At 52.6% G+C, this 17364-nt stretch overlaps 2 long non-coding RNA genes across 2 annotated transcripts; both read right to left on the reverse strand.

Annotated features, from left to right (window-relative positions):
- Nucleotides 1-6412: 6412 nt before the first annotated feature.
- Nucleotides 6413-7363, reverse strand: LOC135307562 (uncharacterized). The gene is made up of 2 exons (XR_010368295.1): nt 7218-7363; nt 6413-6687 (listed from the first exon to the last, which is right to left on the reverse strand). It is a non-coding gene; the product is annotated as an uncharacterized LOC135307562 (long non-coding RNA).
- Nucleotides 7364-12037: 4674 nt separating this feature from the next.
- On the reverse strand, nt 12038-16801 carry LOC135307185 (uncharacterized). Its single transcript, XR_010367906.1, has 3 exons — nt 16637-16801; nt 12314-12385; nt 12038-12111 (listed from the first exon to the last, which is right to left on the reverse strand). It is a non-coding gene; the product is annotated as an uncharacterized LOC135307185 (long non-coding RNA).
- Between the last annotated feature and the right edge of the window lie 563 nt (nt 16802-17364).

Here is a 17364-nt window from a genome sequence, read left to right on the forward strand (position 1 = left end):
ATCACAGGAATCCCCAAGGGACATGGGGGAACCAGAAGTGGCCAGATCAGAGGCTATCATGGAATGCTCAGAATGAGGAGGACTGAACAAAAATGATAGAACTGAGAAATATGGTAATACAGGGTATAGGGAAAGCAGTGCCAAAAGAACAAAATATCAGTAAGGTATTCCAGGAATGCCAATGAAAAGATGAGACACCCACAGAATGGCTAGAGAGACTAAGGAAAGGACTTTGAATGCATTCGGGGACAGATCCGGACTCCCCTGTCAGGGAGGTTATGCTAAAAACACAATTCGTTGCGAAATCATGGGAGGATATATAGTGAAAACTAGAGAAAATAGAAGGCTGGCGGGAAAAAGGATTACAGAAATTACTAAGGAAGGCTCTAAAGGTTTATATGCCTTTATTAAGAAGAATCAGCTCAGGTGGGGAGAAATCGACGGGTTGCGCCCACGCCGCCGTTGCTCCCAGGCATGGCACGGAGAAGGAGGGTGATGCAGCTTTGTCCACTGGTCTGTAGACAGAGCTGGGGATTCCATCCTCACGGGAGATTAGCAGATTCCTGGCTTTTTTGTCTAACACCCCGGGGCTTCTCTTTAATCAACATCTTTTCAGGATAGGGTGAGAAGCAAAAAGGATCCAAGCAGGTCCGGGACAATGCTCCTATCCTTAGACTTCACTTAGGTCACTTGTTGGCTCGTAATGTTAGGGGGTTTTCCTGTAAAAACTGTAAAACTGTAAAAATTTGGGGCGCAATGCATTTCTCATCTGCATACTGGCTCTGATGTCACTCCTATTCTCTTCATACTTGGAGGGTCTGTCCCTGAGTCCGTCCCTGGCAAGCAGCCAGCATCAGGGGAACAATGGTTAATCACCGGACATTAACAGGTAATTGAAGAGCTTTTCTTTGGCAGTGAAACTAAAGAGGTCTGATGGTCTGACTTGTTGTTAACTCTGAAACTTAAAAAAAATACAAGTTTCTAATCATAACAAGCACTGACTGGGGTACAGGCAACAAAACAACATTAGCTGCAGGCTACCCATACAGCTTTTCATCTTAATGAGCACAAAGCCTTTATTTTTGCGAAGGGATGGATATTGGGAGAATTTTTGCACCATCAGGCCGAGACAGAAGGCTCTGGATCTACACAGCACTTTGGTAAGGAGGGGAACACAGGTGGGGGCAATCCAGGCTGTTAGCAGTGCCCCCACCCCCTGATTAGGGACAGCACAATTGCTTTTAGAGCTCATTAACCAGATGGTGAAACACTGATCTTCTTTTCCTGCTCCTTGCATACTGACAGGCAAGTTGAACAGAAAATCTGCCTCTTCCTCCATGATCTCTGAGCACCAAAGCAAAGAACCAAGGAGAAAAAAAAAAAAAAAACAACAAAAAAACCCAAAAACACCCCAAGCAACTAAAACGCAAATATTATTTGCTCAGGCTAGGTTTTTTTAAGAGGCTTATAAGACTGACTAAGCCAGTGCTGATTTAAGAGTGGCACATGTTATGTGCCTTCCACAAAGTGTGGGACAGCTGCTGCAATGCAAAGTGGGTGCAGAGTCAGACCCTTTACTTCAGACCCAGCCCTGCCTTCCTGAGGGATAGAAATTCATCTGTTAGAATCCCTTGGAGCTTATGGAGCTGCTCTTGGCCATCCTGTGATAACGGGACTACTGTGGAGCACTGGAGAACTTTCAGCTTGGTACCTGTTATATATATTATGGTAATTCATGCTGATAGAATATATATATATATATAGCTAGATAGATAGATACATAGATATATATATAATGGTAATTCATACTCATACTATATATATATATGTGTATATATATATATATATATAAGAATAAAATATAAAACTTGAAATCACAGTAGCAAGGGAAGAGGGGATTGCTTCACAGGGTGAGGAAACCGCAGCTGGCAGTCGGGTAGGAGGAGTGTCATTAACATAGGAAGTGAACCCAGCCGGCACAGGGGATTGTCGTTCTCACTGGTGTGAACAGGAGGAGGCCCAGCGATGATGGCCCATGGAGATGTTCCTCTTAGACAGAGGGGACCATCAAGGACATACATCTGCATACGGGATTCCGGTAACCAAAGAGTGGATACACATCAGTTCCTGCACAAGGTTTTGTCCAGCACAGGACGGAGAATAGAGGCATCATGAATGTGAAGAACCCTGAGGAAAGACAAAGGGACTCCGCCACGGGCTAGAAAAAGAGTATAAGAAGGGATTCTGCCAAGCGGCATTGGTGAACAGGGGGGATTGGGTGCGATAGAAGGCGGATCTGTGTTCACCCAGCTTCCATCCCGGGGTCGGTGCTGTCCTTGATTGTTGGCTGTCGTGGCTGCATATCGGTTGTGAATAAATTTATATTTTATTTTTATTAAATTGGCTGGATCGATTTTTACCTATAACAGTATCCATGTATGGGGGCCTGAAGAATCTAAGCAGCATCTTCCTTGGCCAACAACAGACTGGAAAGGGAAAACCAGCATCAGAAACCTGTGAGATGGAAAACTTTGGGCTGTTTGAGATCAAAAATGTCACCTAAAAATCTCAATGGCGAAGAACAACCTTTCTGACAAGGATTCCAGTAGAATAAATGACACAGGTATTGGAATAACAGCCAGTGCCCACAGCAATGACAATTCCTTGGTGAGGAGGGTCCCACGGAGAATCGGCTGTGTAATGACACTCACAGCCAATGTGGCTACATGTCGTTCTCCTTTATTAAGCAACTTTGACATAGTTATCCTCCTCTATACACTGTCTCCTGCCACTAATGCTTAATGCTCATTGGTTAAGTAGCTATATTCACACATACATCTTAATTACTGATTGGTTGTCACACTATAAGCATCTTTAGCTAAGGTGTGCCAAATTAGGAGCTCCCACAACGTGCTTGGCGCATTTGGTTTCATCCTGGCACAATGCTCATTCTTCCTTGTTGTATTTGAGGACAGCACATGGTCTATCTTGTTCCTGTTTGAGGACGATACATGGTTTTCAGAGTAACTCTGTAATCTGCAGACCAGGGCTGTCCAATTCCCACAGGGGAATATCATGGCATTGTTCAGCCAAGAATCCTTCTACACCTTGGAATAAAAGGCAGTGCCCACTGCAAAGACATTTCCCTGTCCTGTGGGCTCCACAAACCACACATGAACATGGCACTTTTCCTGAGTGCTTCCCAAAGCTTCTCTGCAAGAAGCACTGGGGAAGTGCATGGGGTAAGAGTTCTGCAAGTGCCAGGCTCTTGTGCAGCAGAAAAGTCATAAAATATGAAAGATTCTAGCAACCCCAATAAATCCATCATTTATGGCTTGTAAATATTCCGGTGAATCTCAGTTACTTCAGGGCAAAAACAAACACAGGGCAAACTTGCCCAAGTATGGTTTCATCACAAGATTCCCGTTTGTCTGCTCCTGTCTGTGGGAGAAGACGAGATTACAAGCTGTCCAGCTGAAGAAGGAAAGGAGGATCTACACTTCCCTGTCATATTTTCCTACTGACAAAGGAATTAAGACCAAGAATTTGGGTAATGGAGGGATAAGACTGGAGTATGGATTAGGGTTTACATCCTAAGATACTTCATTTGCTGAAATAGAAGCACTTTTATTGTACATGGATCTCCTTGCTAAACCTCTTTGTCTACAAACTCCCTTCCTCCATGGCAGAACTGAACAAGCAACATATGTCAGAGCCTCAAGTTAAAAGCTCTGTGATGAGTTAGTTTTAATGGATCCATTACCATTCTGTGGGGTTGCTGTCATGAGGAGCTCAGGTGGCTTTTTGTTGAGATCAAAATCAATGAGCCATTTGTCCCAGCTCCACCTGTCCTGAGGCAGCACTGGCTCCACTGTGCCATTTCTAAATGAAAACAGAATCTCCTAAAGAAGCCAGGCCAAAATCACGGGGGAGTAGTCACGAAAAATAACTTAGGTCGTTTGCTGGGTATTGATCAAACAGCTACCAGCATCCCAAAGTCCAGGCTCCACTAAACAAGGCTCTTTGCTCTGTAATCAACCTTTCAATTGGTAGTGTTTCATACCCATGCAGAAGAACAAAAAGCCACTTCCACTGTAGAAACATGAGCTGCAGCTATGCAGTAAGTTGTGCTCAGTAGCTGACCTGCTGCTTTAGCTGTGAGGCAGGAGATACTGCCATAAAATTTCACAAGAAAATTTTCAAGTATCTAAAATATGCCGTGTTATGTTATTTTCTACCTCCAATATTGCCTGCACATAGCTTAAGGAAGAAAGGTATTTACCAGCCACCATAGATGAAAAAAATTAAAATGAAAAAAGGGCTTTTAAGGATATCAGAGTGATGGCCACCAGTCATTTTCCAGCTTTGTAGGATTTCAGCTGAAAGTCAATCTAAACAAGCCAGCATATGTCTAGCAAGAAGGAAATCACAGATCATCTCTGCTCCTACACCCAAGCTTTTCTATATCAAAGATGGATGGTATTCTTTTCCAGCTCTCAAGAGATGTGTCATAATTTACCAATAAACAAAATATCATGCATAGAAATATTTCATGGATTGTAGCAGTTCCTTTGAGGGGAGCTCCCCAGGGAGTCCCCGGAGGGCCCCCTGGGCTGTGAGTTCGCTGGCAGCAGCAGGCACGCAAGGAGACTCCACACGGCTTCTGAGGGTGCTGATTAGATGAGGGTTTCTTGGGGGTCCCAGCCCCGGGAGTAACATGGTTTCAGAGGGAGAAGGGGGAAAGGGAAAGAGAGGGGGAGAGAGGGCGAGCCTAGGGGAGAGATGGGCCATGAGAGAATCTGCTCTTCCTCGCACAGCTTAAGAGGGAAATTCAATATAGGTGCGAAATAAGGTTTGGGCAAATGGGATTGTAGATTCATGGGACTTCAGGGGAGGAACAGAGCTTGGAATAAACCATATATTTTCAAGAGCTACATTTTTGAGACAGAGCATACCATTTGAATAAAATGCAACACCACAATAGATTATTAAGATAGATAGTTGATAGATAGATAGATGATAGATAGATAGATAGATAGATAGATAGATAGATAGATAGATAGATAGATAGATAGACAGACAAGGCAGATAGAGATAGATGAATGCACTTGCCTGTATCACTTTGTATAGAAAGGGATGGGGAAGTGACAGGTTATTCTTTTCCACACATGGGAAACTATCTTTTTCCCAGAAAATTCAGCTTCCTTCTTCAGTGACCACCAGGGTATCTGAAGACCCCACCAAGAAGGCCCTGTGATGCCAATGGCCTGTGCATCCAGCAAGTCAAGAAAGTAAGGCCTGCCTCTTAATACTACAGTGGTGTTAAAGAGGTTTATTCTTGGTTTTTGGTACAAAGAGGAACAAACTGAAGCCACTTACTGTAAAATGCCGGCACAAGCACCAGTGCAAGTCACAGCCAAAGGAAGGATGAAGCCAAGGTGTCCCACAACCACTGCCCAATCTGCCAGAGATCCTCCTTCAACCGTGGCTGCATTGAAACCCCACTGACTGCCAAGAAGAAAAGCGCCCTACTGAGATCAGGCAAACTTAACCCTCTGGCAGGACACAAATTTAGAGGGAAAAAAATGTTAAAACCCCCACACCACCAGCCACACTTCCCAGTGAGAAGGGTTGGAACTCTCTGCCCCGCAGCACTTGCCCAGCAGGCAGGTTCCCAAAGGTGCTGGGAGCTAAGCTGTGCCCTGCGAGGGAACAGAGCCAGTCTCCCTTCAGTGGCAGAAGGCGCGGCCTCAGCTGTAGCCCCGGGTGCCTGCGGTGGCCCAGGGCACGGCCATGGCTGTCAATGTGTTGGGCTGCAGCACAGGGCAGGCCGGAGCTCAGCAGCCTCAGCAGAGCCCAGGGCCGTGGCCCTTCCCTGCCGGGGCCCGAGCCTGGCCCGGCCCGGCCTGAGCAGCCCGGACTGGCCCAGGGGATGGGCTGCGCCCACCTGCTCTGCCCACAGGCTGGGCCCAAGCCTTTGCAAGAGGCTTTCTCCCAGCTTGGCAAAACCTCGGCCAAGTGTCCCTGTGCTGTGCTGAGAAGAGTAAAAAACCCCCTCAAATTTAAACCTGCTGCCCAACGCATGAGGGATCCCTGCACCCCTTAGGAGAGGCCATCAATACTCCTTTGTGCCTCATGAGGGATCCCTGCACCCCTCAGCAGGGACACCAAAATATCCCTGTGTGCCTCTTCAGGTCCAGGCCCAGATGATCCCACAGAAGGAAATGTGCCCTCAGCCCAGGGACGCTCAGCATGGGCTCCCCCATCCCCTCGGGGCCCCGCCGCTGGGCACAGCAGCCCCTGCCTGGCTCCTGCCTGCCCACACCGTGGCCATCCATGGCTGCTCCTGGGCATGGAGCTCAGCCAGTGCTGGTGCCGGGTGGGCTTTGCTGCTGTTACCACACGGACATAATTGTGAAAACTTTATTCTTTTATTTGAATATGAAATATGGGCCAAGCCCTGCCCTGGCAGACAGGGGATGCCCATCTTCATTCCTGGCCGGGGAACAGGACCAGGAGGCTCAGGGGCAGAGGGTCGCGTTGAGGAGGGTGGGTTTTGGGACGGCCTCCTGACGCTGCTGCAGCCACGGCAGGGCAGATAGGGGCAGAAGTGGAGAGCTGGGATAAACTGTCAAGCTCCCGCTGCCTGTGTTCTTAGGCTCATCTGCTGACGATGCACAGGAGCACCTGTGCAGAGAGGAGGTGGGTGAGGCCCCAGCTGCCAGTGGCGCACAGGGACCCTCGTGCACAGCAGGGCCCAGAGCTGGCAAGGCTCCCCAGCACGGCTGGAGCTGCTGGCACAGCTGGGCCCAGCTGGACAGCTGCCCCTCAAGGCCCCGGCCAGCAGGGCACGGCTCTGGGCAGGGTCCCTGGCCAGGAGCGGGCCCCAGAGCACCTCTGCCTTTCAAGGGCAACCTTGGCCCTGCTCTTTCTCTTCCCCACCTCCCTCTGCCTCTGCCCCGAGCCCCTGGGGCTGCTCTTGGCCAGGCAGCCTCAGTGGGAGCCAGCACTGGCTGCAGCCCCAGCGGGGCCCCCAGGACAAGGCCCAGCAATTGAGAGGCCAATGGAAGCACTGCGCAGCAGCAGAACCCTCAGCAGAGTTATTTGGACAATCATGGACTGGCCACAACTCCATTGCAGCCTCCCTGAGAATGTTTCCTGTCTGTATTAGATTTTCATAAGAAGCAGTTTCACAGAAAGATGAAGAAAACACTCACCATTTTCTCTTCCAATAATAATTAATGTAGACACAGCATAAGATGAAGGTGAATTCCAAAAAAAGCACGCCTGCCATTAACCTGGCCCAGCAGGCTGCTCCCTTACAGAAGCCCCTTCCGAGGCCCTTCTGGGCATCGGGAACAGGTCTTGTGGTGCCGGCTGCATCTGTGGGAGCAATGGGGAGCGTGAGCCCTTGCTGTGCTGCACTGCTGAGCTGGCAGCACGGTGGATACGGGCAGGACGTTCTCTGTTTCCCCCAGAGCTGGGGCCTGCAGGCACCTTGCCGGCCCTTGGCACAGGCTGTGCCAGCCAACAAAGCCCAGCAGGCCGGGAGGAGAGCCCGGGGGCAGCGCAGCTGCTTGGGCAGTGGCTGCTGCCAGGGACACGGGCCAAAGCCATCCCTGAGCAGCCACTGCCAGCCCTGGCCCTCCCTGCCCCGTGACAGCTCCCCCAGCCCCAGGGGACAGGCTCAGGCCCTGTCAGGACCCAGCGCAGCCCCTGCCCAGTCGGGAGCCAGGGCTGGCTCTGGCCCTGGGCTGGCGGCAGGGCTCCCGCTCAGGGCTGCTCCTGTGCCTTGGGCCTCTGGGCACTCAGGGCCAGCTCTGCAGCAGCTGCAGCGCCAGGGACCTTGCTGCACCAGTCCCGTTTCCCCGGGGCTCTGAACCAGCTCCAGAGGCCTGGAAGCCGAGGCGCCTCCAGCTTTGGCTGCTGCCGGGCTGGGCAAGGGCAGGCCCTGGGGGAAGAGCTGCTGCCACACAGCCCCGGCCAGGGCTGAGCCCGGCACAGCAATTACCTGCTGTGCACGTGCCTGTGTCTGGCATCGCCTTCCTTCCTGCAGCAGGGGCTGTCCATGGGGAAATGCTTCCTCCAGGATGTGCCTCCTTCTGCCCAGATGTTTGGTCCACCACTTCAGACAGGAAAAAGGACAGTTGGATTAGATGGAAGAGTTCCTGATTTGGCTGCCAGCATTTTCAGGATGTCATGTGCGTTAAACATGGGGATACGTTTCAGAAAACGTCTTGGCTTTCATGGCAGGGACAGGGCTCTCCTGTTTCCAAAGAGCTGCCATGCCTGAGCCACAGGAGCAGGGAGGGGATGGCACAGGGCGAGGGCACACACGTGCATGGTTCTGTGCTGGCACCTGCAGCGATGCCCCCCTGGCCCAGCTTTGGGCTCTGAGCTGGCAGCTCTCCCAGGGGGAAAGGCCTTGACCTACCCTCAGCATCTCCCAGAGCCTCAGTCCTGGATGTGGCTTGGGAAGCTGCACCACCTTCACCAGCAGGTTCAGCTGCAAAGAAAGGCAGGACAGAAGAGCTGCTGTGGCACTGCAGGAGATCCTCAGGCTGCCCACAAGTCTCAGCCCCGGGGCACAGCCCTGGGCCCGGCCCCTTCCCTCTCTGCTCTTCTCTGTGGCTGCACAGAGCACACGGAAGGACACACTGGCATTGCACACGGGAGGAAGATGGACAGCTAAATTCTCCTTCCTCCCACTAACAGTGATCCTGTGGGATCCCTCAGGTCTCCAGAAGGGAGCAGAGCAAATTTTCCATATTCCATCAACGTTTAGAGGAACTTAAGTGAAAGGGCAAATGTATGAGCTCTTGCCACCTGGTCACTGTGTATTCTCTCAGGAAAGGTACATTGAGCACTTGCCTCCAGGATTTCCTATGAGTCTCAAGCCATAATCCAGCAGTTTTCCCAGATAATCCATGTCTTGATCCCAACCTAGAAGTTTGCAAAGATCAGAACCATTTCCATGATGTGCTGGGATCCCCTTCTGCCTCAGGGAACTGGGCACTGCATGTAGGTCAGCTAAGGCCATGGGACACAGATGTGAATGGACAAGGCCAAAGCTGCTCAGGGGCCTGGGGAGCTCTGGGCAGGCTCATGGTCAATCCCTATCCTCTTTGCAGGGCCTGTGCAACATCCCTGGAGAGGTGCCTGGAGCAGCCCAGGGCCCGTGGGGGTTCTCTTAGTCGCACAAGGAAAATCCTCCTTGAATCCCTGGGGAGAACTGCAGCAGGCAGTGCTGCAAGTATCCCTCACAAACTCCCTCCTGCCTGTCCTCCCAGCCGCCCGTCCTCCATCTGCTGGGACAGCTCCCACAGCCCAAGGGGACCCAGCCAGGCCCACTAAGGACACACTGGAGTCTTGCTCTGCCCCTCTGTCCTTTCCCCACCATGGGCACCCCGTGCAGTCACTCCCAGGTTTCGGGACATGTCTCCCACACAGGGACCCCAGCAGGACTGCTCAGTACCCGAGTGCCCTGAGCCTGCTCGGGATAATTCCCCTGGGTTGTGCCCTCACTTCCAGGCAGAAGAGACAGCAGCTCAAGCCTCAGCATGGCTCAGGCCCAGAGGCACAGCAATTACCTCCTATGACTGTGCCTGGCATCGCCTCCAGTCCTACAGCAGAGGCTGTCATGGAGCCACTGCTTCCTTCGGGAAACGCCGCCTTCTGCCCAGCCTCTCCATCCACTTCTGGAGAAAGCAAGAGGGATGGCTGGATCAGGTGGGGCTGTTCCCCATTGGGGAGGTGGCATCTTCAGCAGCCAGTACTTGTGGAAGTCATGGTTAAGGATCAGGAATCCACACAATTTTCTGGGTAGGCCAGGGTCCACTTTCATGATAACACCCGCCCTTAGTGATCATCCTGGAGACTATGAAATTTCAGGGGATCTCAGGCCCGTGGTGCAGTTTGGGGTGCCTGTCAGCTGACGCCAAATGCCTTCTTGCAGAGACTGGGCACAAGCTGCAGCCAGGCCAAGCTGGGAAGCAGCCCTGCAGGGCATGAAAGCAGCAGCAGGGCAGAGAGGCTGCCATGGATCCCTTCCCGCTGTGCCGGGCACGGTGTGTCCAGATGTGCAGTCAAAGGCCCTGGCTGCTGAGTCCCAGGGGAAGCATGAGGGAAATGCACCCACCTTGTTCGGTTTGCAGTATTTCTTTCACCATTTGTCCCGTGATTTTGAGTGGCTCATGGGGTTTCTTGTGACCGGTAGCTTTGTTCTTTCGCCTCGGAGGACCTTAGAGCACCAGAGTTCCATTTCCCAGGAACAGATCCCACAAAAGCAGGGCTCAGCCTGTGGGGTCAGCAGGGACACACTACTCACGCCTGCCATGGGAGCTGGGCTTGCGTGCAACATCCACCAAAGGACCTGGGAAAGTCCTCCCTGCAGACACACCTGTAACACAACAGCCACAGAAGCTTCTGCCATCTCTGCTGATCTGCACGGGCACCACTGAGCCGCAGGAGCTGTGAGGGGATGGCGCAGGGCGAGGGCACACACGTGCATGGATCTGTGCTGGCACCTGCAGCACTGTCAGGATATTGTTAAGAAAGGCACAGGGACAACTTGCCTCCAGCATTCTTCAAGAGCCTTAAGCCATCATCCAGCAGGGCATCCAAATAATGCAATTTGCCATCCCGATCTAGAAGGGAGCACAGATCAGAACCATTTCCCTGGTGTCTTGGGGCCCCCTCTGCCTCAGACAACAGGGCATTGCAAGTGGGTTGCATAAGGTTGTGGGAGCCAGATGTGAATGGATGTGGCCAAAGCTGCACAGGGGCCTCGGGAGCTCTGGGCAGGCTCCTGGCCAATCCCCATCCTCTTTGCAGGCCCTGTGTAACATCCCTGGCGAGGTGGCTGGAGCAGCCCGGGGTGCATTTGGGCTCTCCCACTCCCAGAGCTAAAACTCTTCCTAAAGCACTAGTGAAAAAATGCAGCAGGCACTGCCACAATCATCCCTCCCTCCCTCTGCCCTCTCTCCCTCCCTTCCTAATTTCTTCTCTCCCTCTATTCCTCTTCCCCCTGAAATTCCTCCCTGAATGGAAAGGACATAACCAGGCCCCTCAGGACACACTGGAGCTTTCCTGTCCTGCTCTGTCAATTCCCCACCATGGGAATGCAGTCGCTCCCAGGTTTCAGGATCTGCCTCCCACGCAGGGACCCCAGCAGGACTGCTCAGTACCGAGTGCCCTGAGCCTGCTTGGGATAATTCCCCTGGGCTGTGCCAGTCTTGTCTGGGCTTTGCCCGCACTGCCAGGCAGCAGAGGGGGCAGCTCAAACTCTAGCAGGTCTCAAGTCCAGAGGCACTGCAATTACCTCCTGGTCCTGTGCCTGGCATCCCCTCTCTTCCTGCGGCAGAGGCTGGCATGGAGCCACTGCTTCCTTCGGGAAACGCCGCCCTCTGTACAGCCTCACCATCCACTTGTGGAGAAAGGAAAAGCAACAGCTCATCAGGTAAGACCGATTCCCACTGGAGAGGCGGCATCTTCAAGAGGCAATTCTTGTCAAAGACATAAACATCCTAGGAAGGACAGGGCCCACTTTCATCACAACACCCGCCATTAGTGATCAGCCTGGTGACTGCAAAATCGCAGGGGATCTCAGGGTGGGCATGGCCTGTGGTGCAGTTTGGGCTGCCTGTCAGCTGATGCCAAATGCCTTCCTGCAGAGGCTGGGCAGAAGCTGCAGCCAGGCCAGGCTGGGAAGCAGCCCTGCAGGGCGTGAAAGCAGCAGCAGGGCAGATAGGCTGCCATGGATCCCTTCCCACTGTGCCAGGCACGGCGTGTCCAGATGTGCAGCCAAAACCCCGGCTGCTGAGTCCCAGGGGAAGCATGAGGGAAATGTATCCACCATGGCATCATTCCAGATCACTCGGCATCTTCTCCATGTGTTTGGATGCCTCCAGGGACTTACTGTTCCTTCTGGGTTTGTTCTCCATTCTCAGGGGACCTTAAGAGGAATATTTCTATTTCCTCGGAACAGATCCCACAAAAGCAGGGATCAGCCTGTGGGGTCAGCAGGGACACACTACTCACCCCTGCGATGGGAGGCAGGCTTCTCTGTAGGAATCAGCAAAGGAGCTGGAGAAGTCCTCCCAGGAGACACACCTGTAACACAACAGCCACAGAAGCTTCTGCCATCTCTGCTGATCTGCACGGGCACCACTGAGCCGCAGCAGCGGTGAGGGGATGGCGCAGGGCGAGGGCACACACGTGCATGGTTCTGTGCTGGCACCTGCAGCGATGCCTCCCTGGCCCAGCTTTGGGCTCTGAGCTGGCAGCTCTCCCAGGGGGAAAGGCCTTGACCTACCCTCAGCATCTCCCAGAGCCTCAGTCCTGGATGTGGCTTGGGAAGCTGCACCACCTTCACCAGCAGGTTCAGCTGCAAAGAAAGGCAGGACAGAAGAGCTCCTGTGGCACTGCAGGAGATCCTCAGGCTGCTCACAAGGCACAGCCCCGCGGCACAGCCCTGGGCCCGGCCCCTTCCCTCTCTGCTCTTCTCTGTGGCTGCACAGAGCACACGGAAGGACACACTGGCATTGCACACGGGAGGAAGACTGGCAACTAAATGCTCCTTCCTCCCACTGACAGCGATCCTGTGGGATCCCTCAGGGCTCCAGAAGGGAGCAGAGCAAATTTTTCAGCCTTTCAACCCTGACAGAACCTTGAGGAAAGGGGCATGAATGAGCTCTTGCCACATTGACACTGATTATTCTATCAGATAAAACAGATATTCAGAACTTGCCTCCAGCATTTTCCAAGATCTTTAAAGTGTCATTCACCTGTACTTGCAAATAATTTATGTTGCCATCCAAATCTAGAGGGAGCAGAGATCATAACTATTTCCATGCTGAGTTTTATCCCCTTCTGCCTCAGGGAGCTGGGTACAGGAAATGGGAAAGGAAAGGCCATGGGAGCCAGTTGTGAATGGACATGGCCAAAGCTGCACAGGGGCCTGGGGAGCTCTGGGCAGGCTCCTGGCCACTCTCCACCCTCTTTCCCTGCCCTGTGTAACATTCTGGGAGAGGAAAGGGAAATGGGGCTGCCCAGGGCCCCTTGGGACACTCTCCCTCCCACAGAGGAAACCCTCCCTAAAGCCCTGGGCAAAACCATCCCCAGCGCTTCCCAGGGAGCAGGGAGCACTGTGCCGGGAAAGGGCAGCCAGGCTGCCGGCTCACCTGCTCCCCGCGCTTGCAGCGGAGCAGCCTGGGCAGCCCTGGCAGGCAGGGCCACGGCCAGGAGCAGCAGGAGGAAGAGGCGCAGAGCAAAGGCCATGGTGCCTTGTCCTCCGCCAGTCCCGCAGCTCTTGCTGCCACCGCTGTCCCGACACCGCTGTCCCAACGTCAGCACCGCTGCTGCCACCGCCGCTGCTGCCGCAACAGTTGTGCTCAGGGACTGACTGCTGGCTCCTTGTGCTGCTGTGCAACCACGGGGCTCTGGCACCTCTGGCACCTCTGTGACCTCAGGGCCTGCTGAGAGCTCAGCCTGCTGTGACCCCAGAGCCCTTCTGTGACCTCATGGCCTTAGCTGTACCCCCAGAGTGTGCGCCCATCTCTATGAATGCACTGCCCTGATTGTAAATGTTTTGCTTCATCAAAGGGCCATTCACAAAACTTTTTTTTCGCCTACTGACATTGCAGGTCAGGCTGTGTCCCTGGAGATGCTCAGTATTCATACAGAATTCACAGAATGACCAGGTTGGAAGAGACCGTCAAGATCATCCAGTCTAACACATGTCCCAACACCACAACTAAACCATGGCACCAAGTGCCACATTCAGTCTTTTTTAAACCCATCCAGGGATGGTGTCTCCACCACCTCCCCTGGCAGGCCATTCCAGAATTTTATCACTCTTTCTGTGGAAAATATTTTCATGATATCCAACCTACATTTCCCTTGATGCAGCTTGAGACTGTGTCCTCTGGTTCTGTCAGTGCTGCCTGGAGAAAGAAACCAACCCCACCTGACTACAACTACCCTTCAGGGAGCTGTGGAGTGATAAGGTCACTTCGGAGTCTCCTTTTCTCCAGGGTAAACACCCCCAGCTCCCTTAGTCATTCCTCACCAGGGCTTGTGCTCCCAGCCGCTCACCATCCCCCTTGCCCCCTCTGGATGTGCTCGAGCGACTCAATGTCCTTCCCAAACTGATGGCCCAGAACTGGACACAGCACTTGAGGTGCGGCCTCACCAGTGCCAAGTACAGGGACAGAATGACCTCCCTGCTCCTGCTGGCCACAGTGTTCCTGACACAGGCCAGGAGCCATTGGCCTCCTTGGCCACCAGGCCACACTGCTGGCTCATGTTCAGCTGGCTGTGACCAGTGCCCCCAGCTCCCTTTCTGCCTGGCCACTGTCCAGCCACACTATCCCCAGCCTAGAACACTGCAGGTGCTTCTTGTGGCCAAAGTGCAGGACGGGGCACTTGCACCTACTGAGCTTCATCCCACTGGACTCTGCCCATCCCTCCAACCATTCCAGGTCTGCCTGCAGAGCCCTCCTACCTTCCAACAGATCAACACACTCTCCCAGCTTAGTGTTGTCTGCAGATTTGCTAATGAAACACTCAATCCCCTCATCCATGTTGTCAATAAAACCATTGACCAGAGCTGGCCCCAGCACAGAGCCCGCAGGGACACCACTGGTGACTGGCTGCCAGCTGGGTGCAGCACCGTTCACCAGCCCTCTCTGGGCCAGCCATCCAGCCAGTTCTGAGCCCAGCAAAGAGTGTTCCTCTCCAAGCCCTGGGCTGCAGCTTTTCCAGGAGCGTGCTGTGGAAGACAGTGTAAAGGCCTTTCTGCAGTCCAAATAGACACATCCACAGCCTTTCCTGCATCCATCAGGCAGGTCACTTGCTCATAAAAGGAGATCAGGTTGGTCGGACACGACCTACCCCTCCTGAACCCCTGCTGGCTGGGTCTGATACCCTGGCCATCCTGTAAGTGCTGTGTGATGACACTCAGTATAAACTGTTCCATCACCTCAGTGGGTACTGAGGTCAGACTGACTGGCCTATGATTACCAGGATCCTCCTTCCCACCCTTGTTGTACATGGGCGTCACATTGGGCAGCTTCCAGTCACCTGGAACCTCACCAGTGAGCCAGGATTGCTGATAAATGATGGAGAGCGGCTTCAGCAGCTCATCTGCCAGCTCCCTCATCACCCTGGGGTGGATCCCATCTGGCCCCATAGATTTAGGAACATCCAAGCAGCTCAGCAGTTCTCTGGCTGCCTCCTCTTGGCTAACAGGGCCCATTCTGCTCCCTGACACCATCTACCAGCCCAGCAGGACACTTGTCCTGAGGACAAGTCGTCTTCCTACTAAAGACTGAGGCAAAGAAGGTGTTCAACGCCTCTGCCTTGTCCTCATCTGCAGTTCCTAAGTTCCCTCCCACATCTAATAAAGAACAAAGGTTGGTCTTACCCTTCCTTTTCCCGTTGATATATTTGTAAATACATTTTTTTATTATCCCTTTACAGAAGTCACCATTTTAAGTTCAAACTAAGCTTTGGCCTCCCTAATTTTTTTTCCTACGTGCTCTAGCAGCTCCTCTAAATAATTCCTGAGAGACTTGACCATTTTGCCAAAGATGATACGTCCTCTTTTTATTCCTAAATTCCTCCAAAACCTCCTTGCCCATCCAGGCTGGGTGTTTGCCTCATTGACTCATCTTTCGGCAGCCAGGGACAGACTGTTCCTGTGCCCTCAAGATCTCTGTTTTGAAGCATGCCCACCTTTCCTGGACTCCTTGGTTTTTAAGGGCTGCTTGCCAAGGAACTCTCTGAAGAAGTCTCCTAAACAGGCCAAAGTCTGCCCTCTGAAAGTCATGTGTAAAAGTCTTATTGATCTTCCTCCTGTTTTCACAAAATACCAAGAATTCTTGATACATTGGTGTTCCCCTGTCTGAGACATAACATAAGACAGACCACTCGTGTTTCCTCAGAAAAACAGCCTTGTTTATTGTCCGGAGTGTTCTTTTATAGCCCACTCAAATCTCCTGGGCCGAGACAGCTCATTGGTCTATCTGTGTGGCCCCAGACTCTGAACCAAGGCAATGTCTGCATCCTAGGAGAGTTCCCTTTGGATGTGAGCTTCTGTCAGTCAAACACAGAGGCTAGTTCATGGAGCTGAGCTGGACTGCTTCTTAGAACTTGATTAATGCTGACTACAGATCAGCTTGCAATGCAACAAATTCTATCATTTCATGATCACTGTGCCCCAAGCGGCCTCCAGCCACCACATGTCCCCCCAGCCCACCTCTATCTGCAAACAGCAGATCTAACATAGTCCCTCCCCTGCTGGGCTCACCCACCTGCTGCAACCAACAGTTGTCCTCCACACACTCTACAAATTTCCTGGGCTGTTTTTTTTCTGTTGTATTAAGTTCCCAGCAGATGTCTGGCAAGTTGAAGTCGCCTACAAGAACAAGGGCTGATGATCCTGAAACATCCTCTAGCTGTTCATAGAATGAGTTGTCCACCACTTCTTCCTGGTTGGGTGGATGATAACAGACTCCCAGTAGGATGTCAGCCTTGTTGGCCTTCCCCCTAATTCTCACCCATAGGCATTCCACCTCATCATCATTAGTTTCAATATCCATGGTGTCCAAAGCCTCCCAAATATAAAGAGCCACACCTTCACCTCTTCTCCCTTTCCTGTCTCTCCTGAAGAGCTTGTAGCCATCCAGTGTAGTGCTCCAGCCATGTGAGGCATCCCACCACGTTTCTGTGATGGCAATGACATCACAGCTCTGCTGCTGGACCATGGCCTCCAGCTCTTGCTGTTTGTTACCCATGCTGTGTGCACTGCTATCCATGCACCTCAGCTGGGCTGCTGATTTCATCCCTAACTCAGGCTTACCACCCTTGGGCCTGCTTCCAGACAGCCCAGCTGCATCCCGTTCCCTCTTCAAACCTACTTTAAAGCCCTCTCAACAAGTTCTGCAAGCTCATCAGCTAAAAACCTTCTGCCCTTAACAGAGAGATGGAGCCCATCTGGTTCCAGCAGGCCAGGTGCCATCAAAGCTGCACCATGATCAAAGAATCCAAAATTCTGCCAATGACACCAGCCCTTGAGCCACTTGTTGCTGATATGAGCTCTCCTATTGCTTTCACCATTTTTCTCAGCCACCAAAGGGACTGAGGAAAAGACTACCTGTGTCCCTGTCCTATCAACCACTTGTCCCTGTGCCCTGAAGTCCCTTTCAATGGTCCTGACACTCCTCTTCTCAATCTCATCACTGCCAGCCTGGAGTTTCAACAGTGGATAATAATCAGAGGACTGAATCAGCCCAGGAAGTCCCTCAGGAATATCCTGCACCTGGGCCCCAGGGAGGCAGCAGAGCTCTCTGTGGGGTGGGTCCC

The sequence above is a fragment of the Passer domesticus genome, chromosome 9 (genome assembly GCF_036417665.1).
Source record: "Passer domesticus isolate bPasDom1 chromosome 9, bPasDom1.hap1, whole genome shotgun sequence".
Classification (NCBI taxonomy): Eukaryota; Metazoa; Chordata; class Aves; order Passeriformes; family Passeridae; genus Passer; species Passer domesticus.